This window comes from Myodes glareolus, chromosome 24 (genome assembly GCF_982192425.1).
Source record: "Myodes glareolus chromosome 24, mMyoGla1.1, whole genome shotgun sequence".
Taxonomy (NCBI): Eukaryota; Metazoa; Chordata; class Mammalia; order Rodentia; family Cricetidae; genus Myodes; species Myodes glareolus.
The window spans coordinates 15,109,618-15,135,927 of NC_142049.1; the positions used below are offsets into that span (position 1 = coordinate 15,109,618).

The 26,310-nt window shown below is 46.2% G+C and overlaps 1 protein-coding gene and 1 non-coding gene across 4 annotated transcripts in view; one reads left to right on the forward strand and one right to left on the reverse strand.

Moving 5' to 3' along the window:
• Nucleotides 1-26,310, forward strand: part of Homer2 (homer scaffold protein 2) — a 96,841-nt gene that overhangs the window by 27,757 nt on the left and 42,774 nt on the right. The window lies entirely within an intron of this gene.
• Nucleotides 9,436-9,540, reverse strand: LOC125401132 (U6 spliceosomal RNA). Its single transcript, XR_007232217.2, has one exon. It is a non-coding gene; the product is annotated as a U6 spliceosomal RNA (small nuclear RNA).

The following is a 26,310-nucleotide window of genomic DNA, read 5'->3' on the forward strand; positions in this document are numbered from 1 at the left end:
AGCGTGGAAGGGAACATGGTAAAGAAAATCCACAGTCAAGAATTTGGAGAACAAGTGCCCAGCAGGCCACCAAGCCTTAACTGCTAAGGTAGGGTCTAATATTCGGGAAGAGGAGAGAATCAGAGCCCCAGCTCCAAGGGCATTCTGAACTCAGGGGTACCCCGTGATTTCCCACTGTCCTTAGAGCAACATCTGCTTGGGATCCTTCTACACCTGTCCACCTCTGTCCCTGAGAGATAGAAGGACATCTGGTCTGGGACTGCCATAGCTTGTCCTGGTAGGTAAGATGGAGCTATTTATGCTCCTGGCCTTGACAGTATGGGAAGTGATAGAATGGAGTCTTGCCTTCTCAGATACCTGTGTTACAATCTCCACAATATGTTAAAGCCAAATAGTTAGGGTTGTTTGGCTTTGGGTTTCGAACTCATGGCAGTCCTCCTGCCTCAGCCTCCCAAGTTGCTAGGATTAAAGGAATGCACCACATGCCTGGCTGTGTTATTAGCGCGGTAGATATTTTGGACCTACTGTGTGCTTAGGGCTCCAGCAAATGAAGGGCTGGCGGGTGGCACACTGTCTCCACATCACAGTAAATATGCCCTGGCTTAGAACAGTTGGTTCTTACTGACCAGGCCTCCTTCCCAGAAGATGTCCCCTAATGCTTTCACCTTCTATGATACCAAGTTCTCAACACGTCCCTTCTTTGTGTGTATCCTAGAGCATGCTGCTGTCCCCACGAGCAGATCTGCCTTGCATCACATTTTTACATATGCCTTCAGTGCCAGGTACTGTCCTTGGGTGTGACAGGAAAAGTTGGCTGTTTCAGCAGGCCTCACCCAGCAGCCTGGGAGAGGGCACAAGGTGCCCACAGGACTCCGTTTTATCCAGTGAACAAAAGGCAGCTGCTCCATGTCCAGGCAGCTTGAGCTGGAAACCAGCACACATGCATTGTGCTGTTGTTGGTGTATTCTGCAGATTAGCAAGCTGTTTGGCAGTCACAGGTGACTTGGACCAATACATCTGAAAACAAATTCTCTTTTATAAATATTGCCGGAAAGACAAAAGTCTTTCACTAGTGGGAACCCCAGGGGAAGGACAGGTGATGAATGGGTTCTTCTTGGTCAGTAGGTTGGAAACCAGTACCTTCACTGTGAACTAGAAACTAAACAGATGAGAACTGAACACACGGACCCTGACCCTTTCCAGGGTGGTGCGTGGTTTGGGCCTACCGAATATAGTCCCTGGACTCTTGGGCACTCAGCTCCTTGGGTGCCAAGTCCCCGTCCATATACAGTTCTATGGAGCGGGTCCTTCTACCACCCTTAGCTGTGTGCTCACTCCTGCTTTCTTTGGTCCAGATGGTTCTGTACTTGGTCTTTAGCTTGGGGAACGAGAGATACGCTGCTCTCTTACCTGGACACGGTTTTTATATTGCAGCAAAGCCCAAGCTCCTTGTCTGGACCTTGCCTGCATTCAACAAACCAAGTCTTGGTCTTTTCAGGGAAAATTCCAGTTCTGTGGTCAGCATTCGGTGTGCCTTCCCACACACACGGGTGCTCACATGGGCAGTTGGGAGCAGCCTGGAGTCTTAAGCAGAGGTGATTACTGTCTCTGTTCTTTACAGCCGTAGCCCAAGTATTTGTTTATTAGTAAGAGTATCTATGAGGATTGTAATAGAGTAATACTGTTTGTAACCTGCCCTTTTCGCTTCACGATCTGAGTCCTAGTGTTGACTGGATATTGTTGAAATTCTGGGATCTCTGAGTTCTGACTGCGGGGGTGGGGATGTTGGGGGGGTTAGTTCTTTGAGGCAATAGATATCAAGTGATCAAGTGATATTCAAATCCTTCAGGTCTGGTGAGGAAGGTCCAGAGGAATGGGGAGATGGCTCAGCGGGTAAAGTGCTTGCCAAACCCATGAGGACCAGAGTCCAGACCGCCCCCCCCATCCCTCATAAAAATCGAGCAGGCATGCCGGGTGCCTGTAATCCCAACATTTTAAGACAGACAGGATGGCCAGGGCAAGGTGGCTAGCTAGGCTAGCTGGTGGTCTCTGAGTTTAATTGAGAGACCGTGTCACAAGAAAGTAAAACAGTGAGAGACGTCAAGGAAGATACCCAGTGTCACTTCGGGGCCTCTACATGAAGGCACACGCATGTGTGTGCATTCACATGTGTCCCCACATATGCAAACACATATACATATGCATGTGCACAACACACACACATACAGACACACAAAGAGGAAGAGACCTACTAGGAAGGTGCACCTAGTCTTAGACTCAGCAGTAGTCGGCGACCTTATTGTGTGACAGTGAAGAAGAGAATACAGCATAATGGGCTGGGGTTGGTGGCATAACCTCAGGGCTTTGCGGGTGGAGGCAGGAGGACCAGAGTTCAAGAACAACCTCTGTTATAGATTGAGTTCAAGAGCAGCCTGAGCTACATGAGGCTTTGTATTAAAAAGAAAAAAACCTAAAAGCTGAAACTCTAACAAGCCCCAGAGTGGGTGAAGACGAAAAGAACGTGTTACCATGGGGGAAGTACTCATTAGAATACATCATCGTTATAGAGGATGAACATTGTTTTGTGCACGAACACGTAAAAGTGTATTGTACATTTGCCATTGCAAGGCGTATTGGTTATTTGGGGTTTATTTTCCCTTATTCTTGTTTCTAAAGATTTACCTTCATTATTTTTAATTATGTGCATGTATGTGTTGGGGGTGTGCACCCTTGTGTTTTGTGTGCCCCTGGAGCTGGGCTTGCAGTTAGTTGTGAGCTGATACATGTCCCTGGGTACCAAACTCTGGCCCTCTGCACTCTTACCTGCCAAGCCTTCTCTCTCCAGCCTCCAGTTTTGTTTTTAATAAGCAGCTCTTTAGTGATATTCATTCTGCAGAAGATTTCTGCAGTATCTTTTTTTTTTTTTTATTGCTGTTGAACTCTTGGAGATAGGGCTGCTCGGTTCAGGAGCACGCAGCTTTAAGGCTTTGGACAACCAACAGACTCCTATAGAGAGCTACCCCATAGCCCTAATCAACAGTGATGGGGCACGGCGGGGGTGGGGGGGCGATCAAACAGCAGGGTTTCCAATCTTTTTTTTTTTTTTTAACTGTGGTAAAATGTACCCAATACAGACCCATTTTAGCTCGGAGGGTACAGCTTGGAGCACTGCCCATATTCACACTGCTGTACAGCGCTAACTACCAGCTCCAGAATGTCTGATAATTTTGTTTCTTTTCAACTTCTGCAATTTGATGCTAAAAAGGACCTCATTATCTTACCTCACATTTCTTTTTCTCCTGAGGTGTAATTTTTTTTTTTTTCAGTTCGGGGAATGGAACCCAGTGCCTTATGTGTGCCAGGCAGGCACTCCACCACTGAGCCACTTCCCCAGAGCCTAAGCATATGTGACTTTCCCTCAAGTGCCTGTAGCCAGTTTTGTTTCTTGGGAACTCTCCAGTCCTCACCCCTCCTGCCTCCCCTAAGTCCTTCCACCGTGCAGGGTGTTCACTCTTGAAAACCTGGCTTCCCCAACTCCCGGTGTCGCCCGCCTTGTTCCGTGTTCTTGTTCACCTCGTTTTCACTACTCTAGTCTTTCTCTGGCAGCAACGGGCAGTTCAGGTCACTCCTCCTCCCCTTCCATGTCCCCGCCCCCCCCAGGATGCGTGCCATCCCCAGCCTCATCAGGAGTCAGCGACCGACCAGCAGTTGCTCTAGTAAATATGCCCCCTGTAAAGTTACTGTTTCGTCATTTCCAGTCTGTGTCAGTGACATTCAGTACCTCACAGCATGGCTGTCACCTCCTTCGGTCCCAGAACGTCTTCAACCCCAGGAGAAACTTTGTGTCTATCAAACAGTTATTCCCACCACCCCAGCCCAGTAATCTCGGTTCTTTCTGTCCCTGTGAATTTGGACAGTTGACTCTTAAGTGGGCTCACGACCTTTCCTTCCGTGGCTGTTAGCGTCACTGAGCACGGTCTCTGTGAGGCTTGCCCGTGTTTGTTGACTGTATCAGATGTTCATTTTTAAAGAACATGGATACCATGTTTTTGGTTATCTGTTTACCTCTTGATGGCCCTTTGGGTCCTTTCCACCTCTTGGCTGTCGTTCATAGTGCCACTTTGAGCTTGGGTATAGAAGTTGCCTTTTAGTAGATCCACTTTCCGTTCTGTGGGTCTGGGTTAGAAGTGGAATGGCGGGACCACGTGGCGTTTCTGTATTTACTTTTTTCAAGTTCCACCAAACTGTTTCCCGTGGTCTTAAGCACACGTTCTGGACCAACAGCCTGAGAAGATGTGACGGAGGAGGGAGTTCACAGTCGCAGACTGAGACTCTGCCCTGTAGGGAGTGTAGGGCCTTCGGAGGAACTGCAGCAGGAAGGCCTCCTAAGGGAGCAAAGGTCCTTCCTGAGAACTACTTTCTGTTGTTTTAAGGGCCATGGACCGACAGACAGCATTGCTGCTGGGACGAATTCACGGAAGCGAGATGTGGTGGGGATAAGGACCAGAGAGGGCTGTTGCTGTGGGCACCTGGTGAGGAGCCACATGAGGGGTCTAGCCTGCACTTAGGAAGCTCCAGAGGATCTGAAGCTAGCTTCTCCACACAGCTTAGGCCTTCTTGGAAGTAATTAGCATGCAAAGTGAGAAAAGTGGAGGTTGTTCTTGGCCCTCAGGCATTCACAGTCACCCTTCCGTAGGGCCAACCCTCACGTGCAGAGTGCAGACCCTAGAGGGCTGTGTCTTCCTGGTCTTTGAACTGTGGACTGTGGCCCCTGCAAGCATATCTTCAAGGCCGCACTGCAGATGAATCATTTATGACTCTAATTCCTGACCCCCTTCCGTCCTCTCCGTCCCCAGCTCTGAGTTTTCAGTGTCTTCTAAGGCATTAAAATCTTTCCTTCTGTTAATAAGAGACCCTGCCGTGAGCAGCCCAGTGTGAGGCGAGCTCACTCTTCCTGCAGGAGCCATCCTAGAGTAGCTGTAAGGATGCAGGATAGACAGACACTAACGGCCTAGCTGGGCTGTGGATTGCCTTCAGGCATGTGGCTTCCCTCAGAGGTGTGCTCCGCATCCTTTTCTCACCCACACACAGCAGGAGGGCTAAATCTACAGGACAGACAATAACAAGTGTTGACAAGAAGGTGGACAAATTGGAATCCCGATATATTGCTGGTGGGAAGACAAAATGGTGCAGCTGCTTAGTGGCCTCCGAAAGTTAAGGAGAGAGTTACTAAATCGCCCACAGCTTTCCACTCCTAGATATGTATGCAAGAGCCAAGAAAGCATTTGTCTTTGTAAACTTTGTACATGGATAATCAGAACATCATTATTTACAATAGCCGAAGTACCTATCATCTGCAGAAGGCATAAGCAAAGTAGAGTATACCCATGCAGTGGAATATCATTCAGCCATAAAAAGGGTGAAGAGCTTGGGTTAGAGAGAAGGCTCAGCAGTTCAGACTGCCTGCCGCTCTGTAGGGGTCCCAAGTTGCTTCCCAACTCCAAGCAAAACCAGTGCCTCTGACTTCTGTGAGAACCTGCGTGCGTGCGTGTGTGAATAGCAAGAGACAGATAGATGATGGGGTAAAAATCATCTAATCGGGCACTTGAAACACCCAGGAGAAAAACCCAAAAAAGGCAGCCAGCTCGAGTTCCTGATAAAGTCCCAGGTAAAACAATGTCTCCCGGCGTGGGGCCTCCAAGTAAAGGAACAAACTGCAGCAGACATGACCAGCATCACCTAATGGAGGGCTTTAGAACATCCAGCAGGAACCAACCAGGGAGCAGAGGTAGTTGGGTGACGTCCCGAGATGAGCGTTCTCTCCATGAATGACTTTACCTGGCCAAGCTCTTCCCCTCTGCAGGCATTTTCATCTCATGGGATAAACAATAGGAACGTCCTTTGGAGACGTTGGAGACGGTTCACCTTCTAGTTGTTCCAAGGACTTGGTTTTTACTCTCAGGCTATTTTGCTGTTCCCTCCCCCTCCCCTCACCCGCCCTGTCACAGAACTGAGAGTTGGGCAGCCTGTCCCCAGACAAGGAGCCTTGGAGGACACTTTGAGACCAGTGTGCTTGGGTCTGGAGAGCACAGGCGGGGGAGAGGACCCCACAGGCAGAACCAGCTCCTTGGTGAGCTCTAACAGCGCATGACAGGTTTCCGATGTAATAGACTTCACACCGTGTATATGAAATGACCACAGTAGGTGGTTCATAGTCAGGAAGCAAAGCAGAGTTGTCCTGGAAGGGACTGTTGGTGAAGATGGGCTTAGATTGCTCTGAAGTTACAAGAGATGCTGGCCGGCTCCTGCGGAAGCCACCAGGGTCTGGACATCAAAAAAGTGCATTTAACGGTATCCAAATTATACCTCAATAAAATGTTTCAAAAAATTCCTTGTTTATCTAAAATGTAAACGTAGCCAGAAATCCTGTATTTTTAATCTACCAAGTGTGCCAACTCTATTCTTGCCATTATTTAATGATTAAAGCCTTATTGGAGCACATGCACACACACGAGTGCACGCGCACACACACGAGTGTACGCGCGCGCGCACACACACAGGAAACAAGCATTTGCTGGAGAGATCAAGTGATGGTGGAAATAAAACCGTCATAAGCATTCTTGAAGCATGTCTGCACCTTTGCTTTTGTGTTTTACACTTTGTGTAATTACTTGGCGAGCTGCCAGCCTCTTCACACCATACATTCTCATTTTAAACAAGTTTGGTTCCTCGGAAAACAAAAATAGCATTTTTCTCCCAAACCGGAAGTCAGGGTGGTAGCCACTCCCAGCGAGGGCTTTCTTCTAGAGCTGGGACTAAGCTGTGCTCTGCCCCTTACCCAGGACCCTCCAGGTATAGAGGACTTGTTCAGACAGCTAAAACTAGTTGTGCTGATTTTCCAGTTGAAGAAAAAAAAAAAGCTCCAGAATTCTGCATTTTTAACTTAGAAAAAAAAGTTATGGAAATTATGAAAGCACACTGATGCTCCTTTTGAAGATGTCTTTGTTTACCTTGTGGTGATCACAGGGAGAGGGGCTCACACAGGTTCTTCAGGCGGGTTCAACTGTCTAAGGGGAAGACGGGTTTTATGCAGCATCTGGCTGAAATCAATGTATTACAGTATTCCTTCAGCAAGTTGCCCTTCATAAGAAAAAGGGATTTTAATGCACACTGTCAAGTCTAATCTTTTCTTATTTCTAAATTTGACTTTACATTAGCCTTTGATAGCTTCATACAAGTATGTAAGGTATTTTTTGTTTTCACAGACAGCCCCCTGCATCATACTCACTGGTCCATTTATTGCTACCTGAATGCGCATGAGTGTTAGACCATCTACTGGGGCATTCGTCACCCCAAAGCAAACATACTGCCATTCTCCCAGCAGCCCCCAAGTGCCAACATCTCCTAATATATAAGGATGGAACTTTGTGAGTCCCACCCCATCCGTGGTGGGATTTTGGTTGGCTTGGTCTTCTGATAGTCTTGTGCCTGTAACCATAGCCGCTGTGAGTTCATGTGCATAGCTGCTTGTACTGGCCTATCCACAAATACTGTTTTCCTACAGACGTCTGCTCCCTCTGGATCTTACAACCTTTCTGCCCCCTTTTCTGTTATGGCTTTTGAGCCTTGTGTGGGGCTGAAGCAGGATACAGATATCTCATTTAAAGTTGCGTGGACCACACTACTATTGTCTGCAGGCTTACTCATTACGGGTCTGTGTGTCAGTCACCATCTACTGCGAAAAGAAGCTTCTCTGCTGAGGGTTGGGAGATGCACTAATCTATAGATATGAGATACGAACTTAGGGGGCAGTTTATTACTGTGTCCACTTAGCAGAATTATAGTCCTAGGTTTTCCCTTAGGACCTGTGTCCTAGCCAGTTACAAGTTTTAGCTGTTGTTGATACCAGACATAGATTCCATCTTATAGAGTGGGCTAAAGACCACCTCCTAGGCCCCACTTCCTAGAGGTTCTAATTCCCAAAAGCACCACCTGGGTGTGAACAAACCTTTAACACATAGACTTCTGGGAATAATCATCATCCATGAGTTAGCATTCATTGAGCAAACAGCAACAACAAAGCAAAGAAAAAAAGCCTTTAAAAAAAAAACCAGAACAAAAAAACTCCAGAGAGTTCTCATTACCGCCCATTTAATCTGTGTTGTCTTCTCCAAGGGACTCAGAGTAATTCTGGTTAGGTCCTGAGAGTTTAGCTGAGGAGGGAAAATCCACTCAGTGTTGGCGGTAGCCACGTTTTCCCCGCCATGATGGACGATCTCCTCACCTGGTGAGCCAACGTAGACCCTTCCTTTCCAAAGCTGCTGTTGTCAAATATTCTGTCACAGCAATAAAAAAAAAAAAAACCCAGCATACACAGTGCTGACTTCCGGTGCCTCAGCGTGTGTGCATCTGCTGCAGTTGGCGAAGCTACACTGGCATGTTGTCATCGTCACCCCGTGTCTGCGGAGTACAGGCTCACTCCTAGAGTTGTGTATCCGTAGGTGTGGATGTTATTGTAGAAGCATAGAGAGTAGTTTTGCTGCCCTGAAGATCTCCTGTCCCCTGTCTCATCATCCCCGTCTCCTTCTGCACATCGGCAGTCTCTGATCTTTCTAGAAGGCTTCTGTAGAGCCCTACAGATTTGCATTTTATAGACTGTTGGACGATTAGACTCAGGCGGTCTCTAGCCTTTCCAGACTGGCCTGGGTCTTTTCAGGGTTTGTCCTCATTCGCTCTCATTTCAGTTGTCCCCAGAGTTTGTTTATCCACCCACCGGGAAGGATATCTCAGCTGTCTCCATGTCTTGATAATTTGAAGTGGAGCAACAATAAACATCCACGTTCAAATTTATGTGTGGCTGACTTTCCATTCATTTGGGTAGGTACCCAGAAGTATGGTTACTGGATCATAGGCTAACAGAATGTTCAGCAAAGCTGTTTTTCAGATTAGCTGCACTTTTTTTTTTTTTTTTTACCAGAAGTGGATGATGGTTTCATGTGGTCCACATCCTTGCTGAAATTTGATGTTATTGGTGTTTGGGATTTGGGCTCCCCTAATAAGTATGTCTGTCATGGGATGTCGTTCTCCTTCGTGAGTCTCTGATGACATATGATGTTGACTGGCCTTTTGTAGGCTTATTTTGCTGGCTGCTGTGATTTGAATATTTATGCCTTGTTGAAACTTTACCCTGATGCATCAGTGTTGAGGGTGGGGTTTGGCTTTCAGAAATGATTGGGTCATAAAGGCTGTGCTTTCGTAAGTGGGATTAGCAACCCTCGTAAAGGGCTCGTAAGAGGGAATTTGCCCCTTTCTCTCCTTCCATTGGTATTCCGTACACCTTGGGCTCACCAGACAATAAACCTGCCTTGGACTTTGACTTCCCTGACCTTTAAAACTGTGAACAATAATTTTCTGGGTGTTTTTTTTTTGCCATTTAAATACAAGGAACGCTTCACAAATTTGCATGCCATCCTTGCACAGGAGCCAGGCTAATCTTCTCCGTATTGTTCCAGTTAGTGTACATGCTGCGGAAGTGAGCACAATTTTATGTTTTTAAAAATTGTTCGGTCTATGGTATTTTATTATGCAGAACAGAATGGCCTGATATATATCAACTAAATGTCCTCCTCACCGATGTGTCCTGGACATCCTCAGATGTTAGGTACTCTGTGTTAGGTGTGTGTGGGGGTGTCACACGATGATGTCCAGTGTATCCCCCTCGCTGATGTGTCCTGGACATCCTCAGATGTCAGGTACTCTGTGTTAGGTGTGTGTGTGTGTGTCACACGATGATGTCCAGTGTATCCCCCTCGCTGATGTGTCCTGGACATCCTCAGATGTCAGGTACTCTGTGTTAGGTGTGTGTGGGGGTGGCACACGATGATGTCCAGTGTATCCCCCTCGCTGATGTGTCCTGGACATCCGCAGATGTCAGGTACTCTGTGTTAGGTGTGTGCGTCTGTCCTGGAACTCTATTGCTGAGTTGTAGGCATTCTCTGTATATTTTTGAGAACAAGCCTTTCTCATGTGTGCCTTTTGGAAGTATTTTCTCATTGTCTTTTCATTTTGCTAAACGTAGTCTTTCACGTAGCAAAGGTTTTAAATTTTTAAAGATTTTTCTATAGTACAGGTTTTGAATTCATGACTCTCCTGCCCAGCCCTCCATGTATTAAAATTACACACATGTACCACCATGTCCGGGTAAAAGTTTTAAATCGTATTGAAACCCAGCTCATCTGTTATTTCTTTCATAGGTTGTGGCTGTGGTGTTGTATTTTGCATAGAAACCTATAGCTATCTACATTTTCTTCTACGTTATCTTAATCCAGGGGATTTTATAGTTCTGTGTTTTACATTTAAGTCTGTGATCACTCTTGGTTCATTTCTTTGACTGGTGTAAGATATGTGCCTGAATTATTTTCCGCATCTGAGTGTGAGTTGTTGAAAAGATTATCTTTTTTTAAAGATTTATTTATTATGTATACAATATTCTGTCTGTGTGTATGCCTGCAGGCTAGAAAAGGGCACCAGATCTCATTACAGATGGTTGTGAGCCACCATGTGGTTGCTGGGAATTGAACTCAGGACCTTTGGTAGAGCAGCAGTGATCTTAACCTCTGAGCCATCTCTCCAGCCCTGAAAAGATTATCTTTGTACCATCTAATGCCTTTTGCTCCTTACCAAAGATTGGTATATCTGTTGGTATTTGTGTGGGCTTTATGTGGGACTATTTCTGGGAATCTGTTTTATTGGTGTCTTTTATTTATTTATTTTTTCAAATTTCACACAGTCCTGATTATTCTGTGTAATAAGTCTCTCCCTCCCTTGCCCCTCTTACTTGACTCTTGGGGTGGGGTGGACATTGAACTAGGAGCCTCCTGAATGCTAGGCAAGTGCTCCACTACCGAACAGAACCCCCAGCCTCTAGTAGTTCTCAAAGATGCCAGGAGTCTTTTGCCTCCCTTTGTTTCAGTATCTGTTCAATTTCTTAATATGTACAAAATAACTTGCTGCCATCTTGACTGAGTTGCGTTGAATCTATGGATAGTGTTGTGATGAGCTGACATATTGACAATATTAACTCATCCTGTTCATGAATATGGGATATGTCTCTGCAATAGTTTGGATACGGTCCATGCTGTGAGTTAGGAAGCGGTGGAACCTTATAGAAGGTGAGACATAGGAGTGACATGGTCTTTGGTGGGGACATGGCCATTGGCGTCCCTTCATCAGAAAGGATGTTAGTTATAAGAGAACAAGCCTGTCTCCTAAAACCCTGCCCAGCTTCCTTCCTCGTGGTCCTCCTCACCTGTGCTCCCGCGGTGATGCTGTCACCGTGTGACCCAGACACTGCGTTCTCCTCAGGACCAAGCGGGTGCTGGTGGCGTCTCAACAGGAAAACCAGGGTCTCTTCACCCAGCCCTTTGCTGTTTCTTACCAGAATGTTGGGGATTACCTGCTTACTCGGCTCAGCTTAGACCCACGTACTGTCATTACTTATTTGTTCCGGAAGGACTACGATGCTATCTCTGTCAAAGGAACTTTTATCTGTCCCTTCCTCCCCAACTTGTGTGCCTTCGTGTCCTTTTCTTGTCTTACTGAATTAGGTAGGGCTTTCATCATGGTGCTGAAAAAGAAAGAGAAAACAGTAAAGCTTTTGAGGTTCTCACCACTAATTGTTATGCCTGTTGCCAAGTTTTCTGTAACTGTCTCTTGAGATGTTCAGAAAGTCCTCCCTGGTCATAGCTGATTGACAGAATTTTTTTTCCCACATGAATGAGCGTTAAATTTTGTCACACTCTTTTTCTTTACTGATGTGATAATGTGGTTTTCCTTCACCATCTTATTGATGTGATGGAGTCCAGTAATTGATTTTTCAATAGCGACTCTGCCTTATATGGTTAGGGTTTTTCACTCGGTTGTCATGGATAATCCTTTTTATACTTGGCTGAATTATATTTGATAATATTTTATTGGTGAATTTTCCTTTTGTGTTCCCGAGGGATGTTAATCACACTTTAATATTTTTGTCTGGGTAGGGTTTAGGCTACTGTCCTCTTCGGGTGAGCTAGGAAGGAGAATGAGCTAGGAGACGCTCCCTCCACTTCAGTCCGCGAAAGAGATTGTAAGGAATTGGTATAAGTTCTTCTATAAACATTTGACAGAATTCACCAGGGAGCCTCCCTGAACTTGGAGCTTCCTGTTACTACTTACTGACTGTATTGCTTCAAGGGATCCTGTCTGCATATTGTCTGCTTCTTGGCACATTTTATTTTAATCTAGGTTATGTACATCCATAGGTAAAGAATTCACAGTTTTTCCTCTGTCTTCTTAATACCACTGCATGTGTAGTGGAGTTCCTTTTTGCATTTCTAGGATTGGCATTTTTTTCTCTATTTTCCAATTATCCTGGACAACAGTTACTGGTAAACCTGATCTCTTTGTAAGAACAAGCCTTTGGTCCTGTTGACTTTTTCTCTATTGACTGCCTTCCTTCTTTGTCACTAATTTCTGATCTAATGACCATTAGTAATTTTCTTACACTTACTCTATATTTGACTTCCTTTTCCAGTTTTCTAAGATGGATGTAGAGATGATTGTCTAGTTTTTTCTTCCTGTCTTTCTTTCTTTTTTTCCTTTATGACTGATCTTTGTACAGATTCCGGGCTGGCCTTGACCAAATACTGAGATTATTAGGCTGGCTAGGAATGAAAAATTTGCATGCACACTCATGCGCGTGTGTGTGTGCCTGGTGTATATGCATGCCATGCATGTGCATGTGTGTGCCGGTGCATGTGATCATTGTCAGAGGTCAGTATTGAGTATCTCCCTTGGTCATTCTCCACCTTAGTTTTTGAGACAGTGTGCATTGAACCTGGAGCTCACCAGTGACTAGACTGGCTGGCTAGTGAGCCTCGGGGACTCACCTGCCTCTGCCCCCACAGTCTGTGGGATTCCCCTCTGTAAGCCACGAATATGTTTTATTATCATTTGTTAATAAAGAAGCTGCTTTGGACTATTGCAGGGCAGAATATAGCAAGGCAGGAAATCCAGGCAGATGTAGGGGAGGGAAGAAGGCAGAATCAGGAAGACGCCATGTAGCCACCCAAGAAGCAAGAGGTAACAAACCACAAGCCCCGTGGTAAAATATAAAATAATAGAAATGGTTTAATTTAAGATATAAGAGTCAGTTAAATAAGAACCCTGAGCTAATGGGCCAAAGAGTATATAATATTAATATTAAGCCTCAGAATGGTGATTTCATAAGTGGCTACAGGAGCTAATGAGCAGGACCCAGCAGGTGGAGAGAAACCGTCCCGGGGGACCAGCGGAATGGAGGATACTTAAGTTACAGCAGTGCATAGTAATAGGTCTATGCTGCCGTGCCGACTCTTTCACGAGGACTGGGGATCCAAACTCAGGCCCTCATGGTACAAGTCCAGCCTTTACCAGCTGAGCCATCTCACCCTGACCTTCCGTCTCTTCTCATTCTGTACTTTTCCTTCTGCTTTTGCTTCATCCTTTCCATCCTGATAAGTCACATTCTTATTTTTCATGTAGTTGTGAATTTTTAAAATCATTCTTCGTTGACCCTTGTACTATTTGGAAGTCTGTTATTGAATATCTCAAAGATTTTGTAGTTTCCAGCTCCTTTTGTTAGTGATTTATCTAGCCCCCCTCCCTCCTCATCTTTTTCTCCCTGCTGTGGCATGGAACCCATGGTCTCCTGCATGCTCCCATTCAGACTCCAGCACCTCGGTGCTTGTTAACTCAGTCAACTTGACACAATTGGAGACATACCTGGGAAGAGGAATTCTCTGAGAAAATGCCTTTATCACATTGGCCCATGGGCATGTCTGTGAGACAGTCCCTTGATTAATGGCTGATGTGAGAGGGCCCAGACCCCTGTGGGTGGTGCTACCCCAGGCAGGTGGTCCTTAGTTCTATAAGAAAGCAGGCTAAGCAATTCATGGTGGTAAAACCAGTAAGCAACATTCTTTGATTGCCTCTTCCTGTTCCAGTTCCTGCACTGATTTCCTTCAGTGATGATGGGCTATGATGTGGAAGTGTAAGCCAAATAGATCCTTTCCTTCCTAAGTTGTTTTTGGTCAGTGTTTCAACTCCGCAAGGAAAGGAGCAAGCTGATGCATCTCGCTTGTTACTAATGTTGGGTCCAAAGGAGACGCTGATTCCCCAGACTCCAAAAGGCAGTCCAGGTATCCAGAAGTGGACCACAGGAGGACTTCTGGTGGTTAGATAACCAGCATCCCTCAGGAACTTGCAAAGCTGGTTCCCCTCTACCGAAAGGAGCATGTCCCTTGTCACCTAAAGAAGGGACAAATGACTGCCTGTCCCCATTAGCGCATCAAAGCTCATGCTGGCCCCCAGACTCCTTCTGTATCCCAAGTACCGGTCATGCTGGCCCCCAGACTCCTTCTGTATCCCAAGTACCTGTCATGCTGGCCCCTAGGCTCCTTCTGTATCCCAAGTACCGGTCATGCTGGCCCCCAGGCTTCTTCAGTATCCCAAGTACCTGTCATGCATTTCAAAGTCCATGCTAGCACCCTAGCCTTTCTCATGTCCTCTCCTCCCCTAAACTTCCCTCCTGCAGGTACTCATTCTCTTTATAACCCTGCTGTTTTATAATCATTCCTGTTCTCTCCCTCCCTCTTTTCTCCCTTCCTCTGCTCCCCCTTCTCTCACTGTCTTTTCTCTATTCTCTACCCCCCCCCCCCCGCTATTCTCCCCGCTCTTGCAGACAGCCCTGGCCATGCCCAGTCTGTTGGCCATGTTCTTCTTTCTCCCTCTGCTATGAACTCTTAACTGCCTCTGGCCATTCTCTTGCTCATATCTACAATAAAAAACTTCCCCCTAACCATACCATGAAATGATCGTGTCATCAGTTTATACAATTAATTTCAAGTTTAATTACGCTCCAAGAACAGGCACTATATGACTTTTATTCTTTTAAATTTGTGACGATATGTTTTGTGGCCCAGAATGTAGTCTTGTCTTGGCGAATACTCCCTGTGAGCTGAGCTGTGTGTGTCAGCTTGTTTTCTCACGAAGCAAGCTGTGGCTCCCCGTCTTTTCCAGCTGAGAGATGGTGACACTGGGTGCAGCTGTGTCCGTACTGATACCTTTGCCTTCTGGATCTGTTCGTTGGTCTTGGGGGAGTCTCCAGCACTAGTGGGTTTATTTGCTCTTGCTCTCAGTTCTGTCTGTCAGTTTTGTCTCATGTATTTGTACACTGTTGTGAGGCGCGTGCCCTTCAGGCCTTCCCAGTCTTCTCTGAGCAGTGACCCTCAAGAGTAAGGCCCCTTTAGCCTTGATACCTTTCAGCGCTTCTGTGTGAACTTAGTCTAGCTATCTTCTCTCTGTGTTGATGAGTTAGTGTGATGTATCTTCCTGTGCTCACTTTTAATCTATGTTTAACTTTCATATTTAAAGTGGAGTTCTTCTTGATAACATATTAAGATTATTTCTTAATCTAATCTGATCTTTCAAGTGATGAATTTAAAACATTGGCATTTAAGGTGATTGGTGATAGAATTGGATTTATCCAGAGGATATGTTAATTTTTATTTGCTTCTCCATGCTGCTCTTGTTCTCCACCTTCCCCTTTGGTTTTATACTTTTATGCTTTGTGGTTTGAGGAATGCAAGGGCTTTACCACCGAGCTACATTCTCAGTCCAAACCCACTTTTGAACCCATGTTTCAAATAACAGCGCCGTACTTCACACACGGAAGTGTCTTACAGCAATGAAATGTTCTTGATTCCCCCTGCAAGCCTGTGCACAGTAAGGTACACTGTCTGCTTTCACACTTACGTCTAAGAGTATGTGTACACACAGCAAGGTACACTGTCTGCCTTCACACTTACATCTAAGAGTGTGTGCATATGCACGCACAGCAAGGTGTACTGCATTTACCCCTGTCTGAACATCATCGTTGTCTAAGTCAGTTGAAAATAAGGGACAGTGTGATTTCACCTTTTGCTTATTGCTCCTGTCTCTTTTGTACATCCAAGTTTCTGACATTCATCCTGTTCTCTTTCCCAGCTCCCTTTAATGTTTGTTTGGTTTTTTTTTATTTGGTAAGGCAGATTGGTTGTCAACAAACACCATCAACCTTGAGCTGAGATTCTTTCTTTCTTTCTTTTTCACTTCCAAAGGATAATTTTGCAGAGCACAGAATGTTAGACTTGTGTGTTTTCTCCCTCAACGCATTAAATACTGCTCCCCACTCTTGTCTTGCTTGCATGATATCTGAAGTAAGGTCAGATGTCGTTTTTATATTTCCTCCCTCATTGGTAAGGTAGGTCATTCTTCCCTCATTCATGGCTTCTTTTTAAGGTTTTATTTCTTTTTTTTTCTGAAGTTTTCATGTGATAAGTATCAAATGATATACTGGTTCGTCTTTATCAGCTTGAGACAAACTATATTCACCTGGGAAGAGAGGCTATCAGTTGAGGAGCTGTCTCTATTAGATTAGCTGTGGGCAAGTCTGTGGGGGCCTTTGATGAATGATACTGATGCCCAGCTCACTGGGAAGTACTGTCCCTAGGCAGGTCCTTGGTTGTGTAAAAAAGAAAGCTGAAAACCAGGCAGTGATGGCATACACTTTCAATCCCACCTCTGAGTTTGAGGCCAGCCTGGTCTACAAAGTGAGACATGGCATGACATGTTGGGACAAGGGTCCTAACAGTCCTACGATGGGTTCTTGATCTTTTGGTGGTCTAGCCTCCCCACTGCTCAGGTGTGGATTAAATAGCCGAGGGGTGTGGAGTTGGGTGTTCCCAGTCTGCTGGGTGGGTTGGGCTCTGATAATGCTCCTGGCACATTAGCCTCTCCGGAGGCAAACCTTGTTAAGAACAGAGCACTATCGGTGTTTTCAAAGGCTCCTTGCTCTCCACGTGCTAGCAGCATGCTTGGGTTTTCCTTTGCTCTTCAGGCAGAACGTGGTGGAGCTCCTGGAAGTAAACAGTTAAACAAGTAGAGGTATCCTGTGTTCCCCGCTTTTCACACTGATGTAGCAAAGGTGTCTAAAGGAAGGAGGGCTTTCCTTGTGTTCACGGTTTTGAGAAAGGTACAGTGGGAAGCGGCAGGTGTGTGAGGTGGCTTGTCACATTGTGTCCCCAGTCAGGAAGCAAAGAATGGGTAGTTAGGCTTGCTTTCCCCTTTTCTTCTGTATGCAGCCCAAGACCCTGGTCTTTAGGATCCTGTTGCCAGCCCTAGTGCATGTCCTCTCTACGGAGACCCCCTCATGGGTCTGCTCAAGAGACATTTCTCCTGTGGGGATTTCAAATCCAGTCAAATCGACGGTAAAGATTAACCATTATAGCTCCTTCCTTCTCAACTCAACACCCCAAACCTTCACTAGCAACCATAGCACAACTGTGACCCGGTTTCCATGGGTTTGAACCCTCAGACTTGTCCATCATGAGACTTCCGCAGGTGATCAGCTGCTGTTTGGATTTTCCTGCCCTGGTTAGTCCTGGGTTTCCACTCTGGGGAGCTGTGGTTCTCCACATCCGGGTAGAGAGCTGTGCTTTGCTGTGGCCTTGGTGACACAGCAGTGACATGTTGTTGTCAGTTAGGGTGCATGGTGACGTCTCAGCTGATCACCTGCTGGACACCCGACATTCTCCTGATGCCACTTTGGAAGTCTCAGTGACCTGTTCCTGGTGGCCCATTCTCTTTGCTCATGACTAGCCCTCACCGCTTCATTCTGGGAGGGTTGTACTGTGCCTAGGAGGAGCTTTTAGTCTCTTCCTTCCGTTCATTCTCAGTACAGGTACCAGGCACCCCTTTGCCTGGCATTTTTGGATGATGCTACTTCTTTGCTCTAAACCCAGCGTTTTCCAGTTGCCACGGAATGCCGATTTGCATGTTTAAATTTTAATTTAATTTTATTTGTTGAGCGTCTTTCAGGGGCAGAGTCTTACGAGATAGTCCTGGCTAGCTTGAACCTTGCTGTGTAGACAAGGCTGGTCTCCACCTGGAGGCGCTTGCCTTGCTCTGCTGCCAGTGCTGGGGTTACAGGCAGGTGTCACTACGCCTGACTCATCTTGGTATATTCACAGGAGAGCAAGAGAGCATAAAACTTGACATACTCCAAGGTAAAGTGTGTGTGTGTGTGTGTATGTGTGTGTGTGTGTGTGTGTATGGGGGGAGGCAGCAAGATATGAACTCACAGATAAATCCATTGCTACTGATTAATTACACGTGTAGGTAAATACTTCTGAATAGTGTTGGGGTGAAACATCAAAGAAAATTCTAGTTTATTAAGACAAGGTACTTAGTCAGACATCTAAGTTATTTTTTATTGTAGGTGAATGTAAGATCCCTCAGCATTTAAAACCGAGAACATCATTTCTTCGTCTTAAAAAAAAATCCTCTTTAGTTAAGATTAGAAATTGTGCTGCCAAGTCACAGCCTTGTGTAGCAGAGTCGGCTCTACTGCGTCTCACCGTGGTCTAATGTGAAGATGTGTGTGCACAGATGTGTTGTAGCAAGGGGAAGAACACAAACTGTTCCTTCAGCAGCCTTTTTCACGCTCTTGAATTAGGCTGTCCCAGAGATCATTAATCGTTGTGAGTCTGACAATTCACCACCTGCTTTTCCAGAAATCATTACTGGGATGTTTTCCAATTCTTGGCTGTGGGGTTCACGTTTTGTGAACTGAGAAATTCTGATTTTTGTATTCCAAACTTTCTCTACTCACCCTGATTGTTTTTTAAGACAGGGTCTCAGGTAGCCCTGTTTGGCCTCAGATTCCCTGTGTAGCCAAAGGGTGACCTAGAATTTCTGATCAGGGCTCCTGTCTCCTTTGTCCAAATACTGTGATCACAGGCATGTGCCGATCATTCCTGTCCTATTCGGTGCTAGGGACTGATCCCAGGGCTTCACAGATGCCAGGCAAGCACTCCTTCCATTCAGTCTCATCCTCAGCCCTGGGGTGAGTTCTTTTTAATACAGTAGTTTAGATATTCAATATGCTTTCTACAGAATAAAACAATGAGTCTACTATAATCCTAAGATACAGCATCTAGTGAACAGGATGCCCATGCACACCTAAGGTGGACTGTAAGTGCAGTCACACACCTATGTGAAACTCGTGTGACAGATAAAGTATGTATCATGTAGCTTCTATGTTATTTTCTAGCAGTATTTGGTCAAGAATACCATTTCTTAAAAGTGTAATTGCATAATTATGGGAACAGTAATCTAAATGCATTTAACATTTTTTCCTGCATATGTATTTTTTGGAACGCATTTGGAAGAGAAAATTGCTTTGACATAAATTTTTTGTGGTACCCAGTTGACAGATGCTGGCCCTGAGATAAAGTCTGATTTCCTTACTGTGGTGTTCATGATCCACGACTGGCTGTGTCCTGCCATTGCCTTCGTCTCCTGATGTCCCTTCCTGTAAATGCCCAGCGGTCCTAGTGAGATGCTGACCTCTGGCTAGGAGGAAGGGAGTGTGTGTGGAGGTAGGATGTCTGTGCCCATACGGAGAGGGACCATTTGTATATGGGATGGCCTTGCAGCCTTGCCTCACCCTTCTCTCGCCTTCTCACCACCCCCCCAAGCTCTCCACTGCTTTGCATTCTCAGAGGGAGGAAGCTTCACCGTCCACCAATGGAAATACTTGCTTTCCTGCTTGTTTCTCTACTGCTGGCTATTCACATCCAAAGAGTGAGAAGGGATCAGATGTCCTCCCCGGGGCAAACCACGGCCTGTGGAACTTAATTAGACCCACATCACAACAGGAGAAGGTGTGCCGAATGCTCTTTAGAAACGGCCAGACACTCCAAGGAATGAGTAGCATCATTAATCAAGCCTGTCATCGTCCATTGCCCCCCCCCGCCACACCCCCACCTTCCCTCCTCACCCCCCCACCCCCGCCACCATCTCTTCTACTCTCTGCTGTAAGGGGAAATCCCCTGTCCCTGGACTAGGAGGATTGGTAGCAAATGCTTTTCCTCTGAGGTCTCTGATTTATCAGGTGTGACAATTAGCATCTGGTGCTGTGTGACTTTAACACAGTGAGGGAGCTGTGGTCCCCTGGAAGGGGCTCAGCCCAGGCAGGGAGATAGACTTCGGGTTCAGGCCTGACCCCCGTTCAAGTTCCCTATGTAGTTGTGTGTCCTTGGAACGAGATGTGTGGAACAATTCTCTGTCCCCGAAAACAGACAGAACCGCCTGTGCCGTGCACACAGTTCCCGGGGCTTCTATTTATAGATTTTGTTCTTGTCCGTGAATGTCTGCATATTTCACGTTCCTTTTTGTTTGCTGTTAATTTCGTAATAATATATTTCAGTATCTGATATGGCTAAATATCTCCCATTGTTCTCATTTTCAGATTTTTTTGTTTTTTTTTTGAACTTTGTTAACAAAATGAGTTTTCTATATGATTGACCTTGTCTGGTTCTAAAATAATCCTGAATTATTTTCACTATATACTTACATATTAATTTAGAGGGAAGTGACATCTTCATATTGACTTTATGAAAGAATGGAGTATGTCATATTTATGAGTTTTCTTCCATGCACCTTGGAAGATTTTATTTTTAATACAGATTTTGCATACTTCTTAAATAGATCCCGAAATACTGTACTCTTTTTATTGCAGTTGTGAATGGAATTTTTGAAATTTCATTATCATTTCTGTATGATTGTTTGTACACATTGGATTATTTTTTAATCAGTGATCTTATCCTCACCACCTTATGAAAGTTTTCTATTGATGTATGCTGTCATTTCTGCCAAGAGTGGTAACCTTAGTATTTGAGTTTTCTATGAGAGTAGAACCCGGTGTGCTTGTAAATTAGATTTTCTGCTTGAGAGAATATGTGAGACTTTCTGTCTGCATCTCCACCTTCCCCTCTTGTATCTCTCTGTCTGGGCTCTGGGTATTTGGCCTCACAGGCAAGGGACCTGTTAGCCATCTGGAATGCTGGCCAGGGGCCAGGTAAGCAATGCTTCTGGTCCTTGCTTGTATCCTGAGAGAGTGTAACATGGTAATGGAGGATTGGCCAGCGTTTACAAGGTCCTAAGCACTATGAAAACAAATAAACAAAATGAAAATGAATTACACACCAGACCTCATGAGATGCTACGGTAGGACTTGACCTTCTGGCCAGCAGAGAGAGGAGATTTGAGGTCCGGAGATGGTCCTGGGTGTTGGAGCGGACATAAGAAAGTCCAGCTTGGGTCTGGAGAGATGACTCAGTGGGTAAGAGCATTGACTGCTCTTCCAGAGGTCCTGAGTTCAACTTCCAGCAACCATATGATGGCTCACAACCACCAGTAATAAGATCTGGTGCCAACTTCTGTCTGCAGGGACACATGCAGGCAGACCATTGTATACATAATAAAAAATAAATCTTAAAAAAAAAGTTCAGCTTTCAGAGCTGCTGGAAGAGGGCTGGGGAAGTTTAATGTAGAACACTTGCCTAGCATGTGTGAGGCCCTGGCTACATCCCCAGTGCTCCCAAACAACAGAAGCCCTAAAGGAAAAGAGCCTAAGGTCCAGGGAGATGGCACTCTTGCTCATTAGCATGAGGACCTGAGTCCCCCAGAACCAATGTAAAAAGACAGACTTGGTGGTATGCTCCTAAGTTCAGCAGTGGTGTGATGGGAGGCAGGCAGAGACAGGCGGAGCCCTAGGGCTTGCTGGCTAGCTAGCCTGGCCTGTGGGGTGAAAAGTCTCAGGCCAATGAGAGACTGTTGGGTCAGATTAAAGGTGGGAGAGATGCCAGGTGGGAGGTACCAGAGGAACGACCTCTGAGGTTGTCCTTCAAAGGAACACACACACACACACACACACACACACACACACACACACACACGGACAGCAGAAGCCAGTTTAGTGACAGGGCAGAGCAGGGCAGGTGGCCTGGAGCCTGTGAATTTTCCAGAGCTTGGAGCAGGCCCTGTGAGGAATGGAGCAAAGAAGCCCATGGTGCTGGCTACCATTGAGCCTGGGGAGACTCTCCTCTAGGTACTACATGGATGCTTATTTGAAGGAGCTCAAGAGTCAAGACTAAGTAGGGAACGTTATGAGACTCTGAAACATTTAAATAGCTGCAGAAATAATTTCTGAATCGCTTTTTGCAATGCAAATCAAACAGAAGTTGGAAAATAAGAATCACGAGGCTTTATGGATTTATGTCAGAAAACAGCCTGGCACTGAGCAAGTGAAAGATTATGACAAGTTAAAACCTCATTTTTCTTTCTTTTCTGCAAAAGAAAAAAAAAAAAAGAAAGTAATCGTGCCGTTCTTTTGCAGAATCACTTCACGCGGAGCCAGAGACCGTTCAGAGCCGAAGCGGTGGCTCTGCCGAGCGGTTTCGCGTTCCAAACGTACATATGTTGCACAGAGCGTCTGATTATTCTTAGGGACAATTACTGTCAGGTTCCAAAATGTGCTCAATGAGCAGCAGTCGGTGCTTATTCAGCTTTTAAATGCCTATGCAAGGGAACAGTAGGTTATATTGTCTGCCTGAAGAAACACTTTGCCATCCGGAAACATCTGCTTTCTATTTAAAGCCGCGGCGAAGGAATGGGAGTGTCTTTCAAATATACTCCCTGAGCGGCGCACACCAAAGAAAAGGGGATGGAATTGGAGCTGAAGGTGGTTTCTGGGATCCACCCTGTTCTGCTGGTCCCTGCTGGGAGGGGCCTGTGGCCTGGTGGGTAAGGAAGTCCTAATTCTGTTGACTTCCCTTACTCTGATGTGGGCACACATTGGACCTGACAGCCGTGTCCTAGATACAGCGCTTGAACTTGCTCAGGTGAGGTTAAATGAGCTGTTAAAGTTGGGGTCTGTTTCTCTGAATTTCCCCGCTTCTTGTTGCTTGGCATCAACGTGTGACCCTTGAGTTCTCTATGCAGTAACCGTGTCCACTCCTGGCTGTCGGGAGGATGCAGTGAGACCATTGCCTTCTGTGAGGGACAGTGTCTTAGCTATCTGTCTCACCGCGGTGAACATGCAGCAGATTATCAGACCATATTCCTGTAGGGCAGAAATCTGGGTGTCCTTACCTGGGTGCCATCCTGTGCCAGGTACCGTAATCAGGGATGGGCTCAAGTCTCACGGGAAGTCTTCATTGCCGAAAGATCTGGTTTGGAGCTCACATGGTTGTTGGCAGAATTCTGTCCTCTGGGGATATTGGACCTAGGGCCTCAGTTCTCCTCTGGTTGCTGGCAGGAGTCTTCTTGGTGTCTTACTACGTGGGACTCTTAATATTCCGGAAAGCCAGCAGGGGCGAGTTAGTTGAAAACAAGTTGCAATCCTCTATAACTTAATCACAAGGGGGGCAATCTGTCACCTTTGTTATATTCTGTTGGTTAAGAGAAAGAGTCGGACTAAAGTTCCAACCCAAAATTGAGGTAAAAGGATTGTTCACAAGTTCGAGGACCCCGTGGGGACTAACAGAGACCCTGCCTAAAATCCCCGGACCCCAGCAAGCAAGCAAGCAACGGCCAAAACAAATGATGTCTCGCCTTCCTGGGAGGGGAGGGCATTATATTGGGAACCACACCAGAGACTGTCTACTGCCCACTGCTCCTGTCTTAACTATTCTTACAGGACATGGTTAAGAGGGAGTTAAAGTTCCCAGGTCTGCCACTTACTGTGTGACCCAGGCAGGTCTCCTGGCCATTCTGAGTCTGTCTCCCTACCTGTACCTTGCTTTATCCACAGGACTATTGTGAAACCCCATATGCAGAATGCTAAGCAGTTGGTAAATGTCAGCGCCTGGCTGTTCTTTTCATCCTGGCCTCTTTTTTTCCCCTCTTGAAATAACATTAGACTTTTTGAATATCAGAATAGCCTGGAGCTCCCTAGTACGCTCAGATTGGGTTATTCATGTGGAAATCCCAGTGCTGTGGGTGGCTTCCTGGGTACAGAACTTCAGTTCGACTGGATGTGAAGGTCTAGGTCCCGTCTGTCCCCACCCCCCACTACATATACCCCCATCCGCATTTGCTGAGACCTCAGGGTCAAGGAATGTAGCTCTATGGCCTCAGTAGAACCACAGTTTCTTGGTACAGTGAACACGCTCAGAATGGGCCTGGTGAGGGTCCCAACAGTGTCCCTCCTAGGCCTCTTCCTGTAGAAGGCCTGGCTGTGGTGGTGACCACGGGTGTGTCCAGATGGACCCACCTTTGTATTTCTAGTTGAGGTTCTGAGGACAACTCAGGGCTCTCAGGGTCCAGGTCTCAGAGGGCAGATTTGGAGATGGGGGCCAAGCAGACTACAGGCTACCCCGGCTGTATCGAGTCACAGGCTCTGCCATCTCACCTTGCCTTCCGGTCTTTCTCCCTGCATTTCGCTGTGATTGACAGCTACACCTCCCCACTGCTGCCGGCTTTAAGGCACAGAGTACAGACAGAAAAGTCACTGAGGGAACACAGCAGGCTGCCCCGCCTACCTTCTCCCCCTTCCTCCTCCTCTGACCAGAGGCCCCCCTGCCTCCTTTCAGCCCCCTCTCCCATCCCTTGCTTCCCCAGAATCGATTCTGGGTCCCACTGTTGGCCCCCAGAGTTGTAGGAGACCCTTCAGGAGTAGATGAGCCACCAGCAGTCAACTCTGTCATTGTAGGTAGGAGATGCTGGCTGTGGGGACCAAGTCCTCTATTGTGTTTTGAATCCTTATAGTGTGTAAGGAAAGCACTTCCCCTAACAGTTACCTTGTTATAGGTGAGACCTCAGGTCCTTTATTAGAGAGTCAGGTGCCAGGAGCTAGGATAGGCTTGGGAACTAGTAATTTTTGTAAAAATGGTTATTGCTATCATGAAGGTTATCTTTTTAAAAAAAGATTTATTGATTTATTATGCAGTGTTCTGCCTGCATGTATGCCTGCAGGCCAGAAGAGGGCGCCAGATCTCATTACAGATGGGTGAGAGCCATCATGTGGTTGCTAGGGATTAACCCCGGTAACTCTGGAAGAGCAGCCACTGCTCTTAACCACAGAGCCATGTCTCCAGCTCCAACTATCATGAAGGCTTAGCAAACTAGTGTCCCCACACTGCATGCTTATCCCCAGCCACAGCCGCTCTTCCTCAGGGGGGGATCAGGATCAGAGATCCTGAAAGCCTGGGCTCTGACCCTGAAAGGGGCTACAGCTTAGTGGCCCTAGGAGAGTGCAACAGAGATTTGGTGTGATTTAATGTGCCAACTTCTCCATAGTGACAGCTGCTCATTCCTCCTTCCTCTCCTGCTTGTGAGGGGCACAGCTGGGCCCTCCAGACGGCAGTCTTCCTGGCCTCACATTCATGAGTATGTGCTCCGCACAGCTTGGCCTCCTGACAACAGATGTGAAGCGGTACAGCTGGAATCTTCCTTTGGTTCCCACAGCTGTCACCCAGCCACTGGAAGACTGTGGGTTTGGGAGGAACCAAGCGAATGAACGCAGGGGTGATTGCAGGAGAGGCCTGCGCTCACGCTTTCCTGCTCCCCGGGCCTAGAGAGGAGCAGGCAGGCCAGCGTCTGCTGCCCTTCGGGAACACCAGCTCTAGAAGCGGCTCTGGTGGCGCGGTGTTCATACTGTGCTTCTCCCAGAAGTTTCTGCGTTGCTCTAGCCCTCTGCCGATTGCCATGATATCTGACATCCCTCGTATGAGGCTCAAAGAGTAAATTGCTTTCCTAGAATAAAGTTTGCCCTTGAGAGCTGTGTTTCCAGTAATGAGTCCTCTGCAGGTGCTGTTGGTGGAGGGGGTGGGGCAGGGCTCGGAGACTCTTCTCCTCAACACCTCCCCGCTGAAAGCACAGCACGGAGACTTCCTGGCCCTCTGAACTTCTGACATTGTTGTCATTTTTATCATCTTGTTGACATTGTTAGGATTTTAAAAAATTAATTTGACTAAACCAAAAATCAAGCCTTCAGATTTAATTTTGTACCTTTAATCAATATTTAAATAGTGGTTTTTTTTTTTCCACTTTATTTTTGCATGCCGGTTCCCCCTCCCTGTTTCTGTCTTATTTTGAGCACTTAAAAGAATTTTTGATGTAGTTTGTCTATAAAAGTTTTCTTCAGAAAGCAGATTTTGTGATGAGTCTGTTTCGTTTTTCTGTGGCTTTGCTAAGCAGGTCCCTCAGAGTATGGCTGTAGCGAATTCTATTCCAGCTTTAAAGTCTTTCTTAGTAATGCCTGTTGTCAGGACCTAATTAATTCTTTGCTAAACAGAAAGAAACGTAGATGATGTGTTAACTTGGTTAATATCTTTAGCAGTCTTGGGAAATGATCACGGGCGTATAGGAAGAGAAAGACAGCAGTTCAGCGTCAGACCAGAGGGGAGA